Source organism: Suncus etruscus, chromosome 4, assembly GCF_024139225.1.
Source record: "Suncus etruscus isolate mSunEtr1 chromosome 4, mSunEtr1.pri.cur, whole genome shotgun sequence".
Taxonomy (NCBI): domain Eukaryota; kingdom Metazoa; phylum Chordata; class Mammalia; order Eulipotyphla; family Soricidae; genus Suncus; species Suncus etruscus.
Genome location: NC_064851.1, coordinates 19,209,799 through 19,217,272, shown reverse-complemented (window position 1 = coordinate 19,217,272; position 7,474 = coordinate 19,209,799). Strand labels below are relative to the sequence as shown.

General features: G+C 48.6%; 1 protein-coding gene across 1 annotated transcript in view; it reads left to right on the top strand.

Annotated features, from left to right (window-relative positions):
- The first annotated feature begins 1,109 nt into the window (after nt 1-1,109).
- Nucleotides 1,110-7,474, top strand: part of HTR6 (5-hydroxytryptamine receptor 6) — a 742,605-nt gene continuing 736,240 nt past the window's right edge. Inside the window, exon 1 of the mRNA XM_049772045.1 lies at nt 1,110-1,119. The gene's annotated coding sequence lies outside the window, so the exon portion shown is untranslated. The remainder of the gene's footprint in view (nt 1,120-7,474) is intronic.

The following is a 7,474-nucleotide window of genomic DNA, read 5'->3' as shown; positions in this document are numbered from 1 at the left end:
AGCCCTGCAGATTTGCTGCCTTCCTCCCCAAGTTGGGCAGAATCTAGAGCCCAGTCTGCCTGCCTCCACTCCCAGGCTTCTGACAAGAGGTGGATTCATTCTTCCGGTCTGCTCCTCCATGACCTTCACCTTCAAAACACTTCCTGTTTCTTCCATTCTTGTCAGCCAGCACCTAGAAAATGTGAGCAGTGTGTGGGACCCACACGAGCATTACCCTGAGTAAGTGCCTCTGTGTGTACCCCATAGATGGCCAGATACGCAGTCATTGGCATTTGGACTGAGATCGGAGCAAGAAGCCTGTGGCATTGGAGGATTCACACACAGCTGCTCTCACAATGTGGAAACACATAGACCTGGGGCCTCCCTACACCGTATGTGTATGACACATGCAGACTTGGGGCCCAGGCAAATAGCCCCTCCTTCTAGGCCTGCTCTTACTCATTCCCCCCCCCCCAACCTCACTACCCCAGAATCAAGTGGACTCCAGGCAAGCATATGAGTAACAGTGAAGACAGGAAGGGCACCTGGGGCAGAAACCAGAAACCTGCAGGCAGAAACCAAGGGCATGGGCACCTCTGTGGGCACCCAACAAATGTGGGTCCACACTTGGCAGCTCATCAGTCTCCCCACTTTGGGATGGCCCCCACTGGGATGAGGGGTTAACACCTAAAGCGAGTGGTGGGACACAGAGTGTGTCTCCTCCCCATCCCACAGGCTTTGAGGAGACAGGATTCCAAATCTGGTAAGGGCTTCCAGTGGCTTTCCTTTAGCCTGGGAATTGGGGTAAACAGCACCATCTGCCGTCCATTTCTGGAAGCTGCCCTAGAGGAAGGACCCAGGGAGTGCTTGGGAGCCAAGTTCTACCAGGATACAGAGCATCCAAGCCACCAGCTTCAGGTGCAAGCTGAGGCCTGGGCTCCTTTAATGGGGAACTGAAGGTACTGTGAGTCAAGGATCAACAAGGAATTGATCCCAGTCGACTGAGTTACCTCCACTTGTGTTTGGAATGACAGTCTCTAAGGCAGAAACTGACCCAACTGGACCCTGAAAGCCTAGCAAAGTTCCATAAGCCAAGCCATAGACTCCAAGGCCTGAGGATCAGGACACTTCTACTAGGTTCTGAGGCTGGGCCACTGGGCAGCCTTTCTCCCTGCTTCCCTTTTTAATCGGGGTGTTGCAGATTTTCAAGTTCCCCAAGGAGTACAATCATAGCCCTAGAAAATGCTCCTTATTAACCGGCTGTGTCCCAGCGGGGAGCATTTCCTCTTGAGTGGGTCCTTCTGCTCCCATTTACAGGGAACAGTAGGGAGACCGCTGACCTCACATCTATGCCCCTCCGAATGCCACCACCATGGACCCAGGCTAGGACAGTGTTTCCATATTAGAATACACCAGCGTATGGGTGCCCACTGCAACCTGGCTGCATGACCATGCACTAAAGCACTTGCAAACATTTGTTGAGCATCTGCTAAGAGCAAGAACTCTCTCAAGGACAGCACAGAACAAAATAGACAAGATTCTCTTCTAGAGAAAGGAAAGATACCCTGAGCTGGAAAACGCACATCCAGATACTGATGCAGATGGCCAAGAGAAGCTGAGCCAGAGGAAGGAGAGGAGGCATGGGCATGAATGTGGGACAAATACAGAAATGGGGAAGTGGGGTTGGCTGTGGGTGGGGGTGCTGGGCAGTCCTGATGGAAGACAGAACCCGTTGTACCCCCTTACAGACCTAGGGGATAGTTTCTATGACTGCCTGGAAACATGCTTGAGAGACAATGAGGAGACCAGTGTCTGGAGCAGAGGGAGCTAGAAGGCAAAGAAGAAGCAGGGAGGCAGGGAGAGTGGAAGGGTAGATTAAGAGGGGGAACTTCTCCAGGATCCAAACTGCTTTTACAATCAAGAGATAGAAATCTTTAAACTGCAAAAAACTAATATAGATTTTCAGGTTTGGAAGGGGATGCTTAGGGGCTTTTCTGACTCTGTGCCCAGGAGTGACCCTTGGTGGTACTTGAGGGACTATATGTGGTGTCTGAATTAGAACCAGATGGGTTTGACTGGCCAAAGCAGTCATATGTAAGGTAAGTGCCTTCCCTCCTATCCTATCTCTCAAGCCCCAGTCAGCTTTTCAAGAGAACATTGGACAACAGTATCTGGGAAACCATAAGGGGCCTCCCAGAAACCCAGGAAGAGAAGACAGTGGTTCAGGCTAAGGTGACTAGGCTGGAAGAGGTGCAAAGGCTGACATCAATCCAGAGTGATAGTACAGCAGGGAAGGCATGTAAGCCAGTCCGGGTTTAGTTCAGTCCCCAACATCCCATAATCCTCTGAGCCAGTCACCAGTGATCCCTGAGTGTGGATCCAGGAGTAAGCTTTGAGCATTGCTGACTGTGGCTTAAAAAAAAAGATGGAGGGGCCGGAGAGATAGCATGGAGGTAAGGCGTTTGCCTCTCATGCAAAAGGTCATCGGTTCGAATCCCGGCGTCCCATATGGTCCCCTGTGCTTGCCAGGAGTGACTTCTGAGCATGGAGTCAGGAGTAACTCCTGAGCACTGCCGGGTTACACCAAAAAAACCAAAAAAAAAAAAAAAAAAAAAAAAAAAAAGATGGGGCCAGAGAGATAGCATAGAGGTAAGGCATTTGCCTTTCATGCAGAAGGTTGGTGGTTCGAATCCCGGCATCCCTTATGGTCCCCTGAGCCTGCCAGGAGCAATTTCTGAGCATAGAGCCAGGAGTAACCCCTGAGTGCTGCCGGGTGTGACCCAAAAACAAAAACAAAAAGAGACTGACTTGTAATCCATTTTGAAGAGAGACACACACACTTATGCTTCACACACAGAGACATATGTACACCAATACTTACATATGCAAATGCTCATGCAAGCACACTTACACATACATACAGAAATGTATGTACGGGGCCGGAGAGATAGCATGGAGGTAGGGCGTTTGTCTTCCATGCAGAAGGAAGGTGGTTTGAATCCCGGCATCCCATATGGTCCCCCGAGCCTGCCAGGAGTGATTTCTGAGTGTAGAGCCAGGAATAACGCCTGAGTGCTGCCAGGTATCACACACACACACACACACACACACACACACACACAAGACAAGAAAACAAACAGAAATGTATGTGCACCTGCCTGCATGTATAAATACCTTTGTGTGCAGACACTTATATATGTATGCTAATGTGAATGCATTCACACATACATGCCCATACAGTGGGTCTGGGGGCTAATCTCCTTCACCTGTAAAGAGACACACCTCACCATTCCTTCCCAAAGGGAAGGAAACTCTCCACAGGTTGCAAGACCCTTGGCCAGTCTGGCCAGGTTGATGAGGCATCCAGTGTACTGGCTCATAGCTACCTAAACCAATCCTGTGACACCAACTTAAACTGCAGCTCTAGCTCAAGGCCCTTAGTAAGCAAATGGGGGAAAAACTGAGTTACAGAGCAAAAATCACTCAGGGAATGAGAATCAGGACACTCCACTGGCTCCCAAGGCAGTGTTTTGTGATACAGCTCCACAGCCCATAGATGTCCCTCAGAACTGTGGTGACAGGGTCAGGAGTTTGTTGGGCCTTCTCTTTTCTAGAACATGGCAGGATGGATACAGACTCAAATATAGATTCTATTCCCTTTCACTTCCCTCAGTGCTCTGCTTTGTCCAAGTCTGCTGAATCCCCTAAAAGCCTAGACCGACGCAAAGAGGGTTCTCTATCTTGCTGATGTAAGAAAATCTCCCTGTAATCTTGGTCTTGGTTCCCAAGTCAAAGGCTTAATGGAGAAATTGAGCCCAATAGGGAAGAATCATTAACATTCCCTCATCACTACCAACAGCAATGCAATCACCACAAACAACAACATACTCACTGGCAACACCAGATTCACCACCACCATAGACACAATTACCAACAACCCTATTATCTATTGTCACCAACACCACCACAATCACCAACAATACCACCAAAAACCTAAAAAAAAACCATAATTGCTCTCACCAACACAAGTATCATCCACCTCCAGCACCACCCATACCAACCTCACATTGCTTCTCCCATCACCTCTCCCATCATAACTGCCACCATCTCCACCTTCCACCACTTCCTGTCACCACCACCATCATCACTGTCACTGCCCTCTGTCTGGACCACCTTACCCTCATCATAGTGAGTTACAACATCTCATGTGGTGGCACCAAAGCAAAGGGCTCTTCCTACAGCTACATGAAACCCTGAAATATAGCCCCAAAAAGTGAGGGCAGGCTTGGGGCATGAAAAAGGGCTTGGCTTGTCAGCAGAGGTGTAAAGCTGGGGGACCAGATCCTCAGAGTTGGAACCAGAGATCAGAAGGGAGACTAGAAGAAAATTTGGGGCAGGAAGGCAAGAAAGTATACCAACAGTCATCAAGAGAGCCTTATGGGAAGGAAAGCAGCCCTTCACAGGAGTCTGAGAGAGCAGTCTATCTAAGCCCACCGAGATGAGAACCAAAATGGTTCCATCATTTCTTCCCTTTCCTATCATGGTCATCATGACAACCAGCCTTGGGACTGACACCTCCCTCAGTTAGGGACATTCTTGAATTCTCACAGTCTCCCACAGGAATCTTGCCACCACCAAAGCAGATGGCTGCCATCCTCAGAGCCTTCCTGTATCCCCTCCATTAACAGACAACAAAGCCTCAGCAGCATTGGTAAGGTGCTACTCAGGGCTTCAGGGGCTAACAGGAACAGCTTCCTGGTGGTGTAGACCTAACATCAACACCTGTAGACAAGAAGATGAAGAAGTTGCAGTGGGCAGAGAAGACTAGTTCATGTCCATGACCTCTCTCTGTACTATCTGAGCTCAGAATCCCTCAAAAATGTCCAACATGTGTTTGCATGACCTGGCCTTATCAGCATCCAGTACTGATACATAAGCTACCCACAGGAAGTGGGTTCACGACTGGGCAACGCAGTTCTCTCCTAACCCAAAACCACTTTAAAAAGGTGAACACCTGGCAGGAATGTGGAGAGAAAAGAACTCTTATTCATTGCTGGTGGGAATGCCCTCTAATCCAGCCTTTATGGAAAACAATATGGAGATTCCTCAAAAAACTGGAAATAGAACTACCATATGATCCAGCTATACCACTCTTAGGGGTATACTCTAGGAACACAAAAATATAAATAAAAAATCCCTTAATCACACCTATATTTATCGCAGCACTATTTACAATAGCCATACTCTGGAAACAACCAAGATGCCCTTCAACAGATGAATGGCTAAGTACAGATACACAATGGAATATTATGCAGCCATCAGGAGAGATGAAGTCATGAAATTTTCCTGTATGTGGATGTACATGGAATCTATTATATTGAGTGAAATGAGTCAGAGGGAGAGAGATAGACACAGAATAGTCTCACTCATCTATGGGTTTTAAGAAAAAGTAAAGACATTACTGTAATAAGGCCCAGAGACAATAGAGTTAAGGGCTGGAAGGGCCAGAAGGACTGGCTCACAATCTGAAGCTCATCACAAAGAGTGGTGAACGCTGTTAGAAAAATAACTACACTAACAACTATCATGACAATGTTAAAGAATGAGAGAAGTAGAATGCCTGTCCTGAATACAGGCAGGGGTGGGAGAGGAGGGGGGAATTGGTGGTGGGACTGTTGCGCTGGTGAAGTGAGGTATTCTGTTTATGACTGAAACCTAACTACAAACATGCTTGTAATCATGGTGTTTAAATAAAGATTTATAATAATAAAAAAGAAGAAGGTGAGCACCATCCTCCAATAAGGTCTATAGTCCTTGGTGAGACTCATGATCATGGAAATCCTTGCTGACACCCATGATCACAGTGTACTCCTTAGTGGTGCCCATAATTATATATAGCTGCCCTTGGCTTTTGGCAACCACCTTTAGCTCCCCATCCTGAGAAGGCCCTAAGCATGCTCCTCCCTGAGTCAGGAAATGTGTGAAATGGGAGATACAGCCACTGGAGTACTAGTGCCTTTGTTTGGAGATTCTGCCCTGCACATAGGGGGCAGCTCTCTGAGACTAGAGAAGTCCAGCAGGGGAAGCTACTCATGCCCAGGCCTGGAAGTTCAAGTCACTGGGGAAAGAGATACCACATCCAAGTGTGTCCCCAAGATTTTGGGTTCTGTGGGGCCCATTGGTACCTGCTCCAGTTCCAGGAGGTGACCTTCCCTGTAACCCTTCCTGCACCCACTGCTGGTCATGACCAAGCCCAGTCTATCCTTCTAGGGACTGGAACCCATTGGTCTCCTTGGCAGATGCTCCTCCTTCTAGTTGACACCTAGCAGGCATCTTGAGAGTGCTCCAGTGCTGACCAACTTGTGAGGTTTCTTTGAGCATTTTTCCAGCAGCAGGAGCAACACAAGCATTAACCAAGACATTAGAGGAATGATTATCTTGTCACAATCTAAACAAACTTCCAGCAAAACATCCACACGTCCCTCTCTTAATTACCCCATTCCCCAAATTCACAAACCCAGTCTGTAACTGCCACCCTAACAGAACATCCCCAGGGCAAAGTAACCTTCAGGATTGACCACTGCAAGCTGGGTCAGAGGCCTTCTGGGTTCATGCAAGGTGGGCACAGTGGCATAGTGTGCTCCAGGTAGATGCTCTGGAGTCCTAATATGCCTCAGCCCTGGCTTTCTTCCATCATTTCCCCCAAAGACTCAGCATGTTTCCCAAAGGCCTTAGAAGAGATAGAGGAAACATGATACATGTGCTAGCCAGGTGTCTTGTAACCCAAGAGAGTGAGAACTCCCATTTTCGTGGAATACTGATTTGGGGATGAAAGCCACCCTTCTTAGATATTGATGAATACACCAGCTCACAGTTCCTATGGGTCAGCAGCCACTTCATTAAACACGCTAGAATAGTGACATCCTGACTCTCATGTGCCAGACAGGAGTTAGCACAACTGGGATCTGAACCACTCCTGTCCACCTCTAGGGCCGAAGAACAGTTTTCTCCCCATTTTACAAATGGTAGAGAATGAGGCTTAGAGAGGGAAAAACACTTGCCTAAAGTCCCCACAGCAAGAGCCAGCCCCTTCCTCACAGCAGGTCTTTCCAAAAGTGGGGCGCCTAGGCCTCCCTAACTAAGAACCTCACTAGGAACTAGGAGTACTCCACAGAGTGCATTTGTCAGGGTATAACACATGGGCCACCTGGAGTTTTCAGCAATGGCCAGTACCAGAAAACCAGCCTCGAAGACCAATTTCCTCACTCATCTGGACGGCTCAAGCTTCAGTGTCAGGAGCCCCTGAAACTCCCCGTCCTCAGTGCAAGGGGCATGGGCAGAGCTGCATCTGCCTGGGCGCTTCAAAGCCTTTTGACACTTGTTAATCTCCTCCTGCTTCTGTGCACTGGGGTCTGGTTCCCATTAGCACCCCAGGCCCCACGGTGGTCGGACGCAGGGCTTGGGTCCCGTCCAAAAGTGTCAGGCTCCGCTGGGG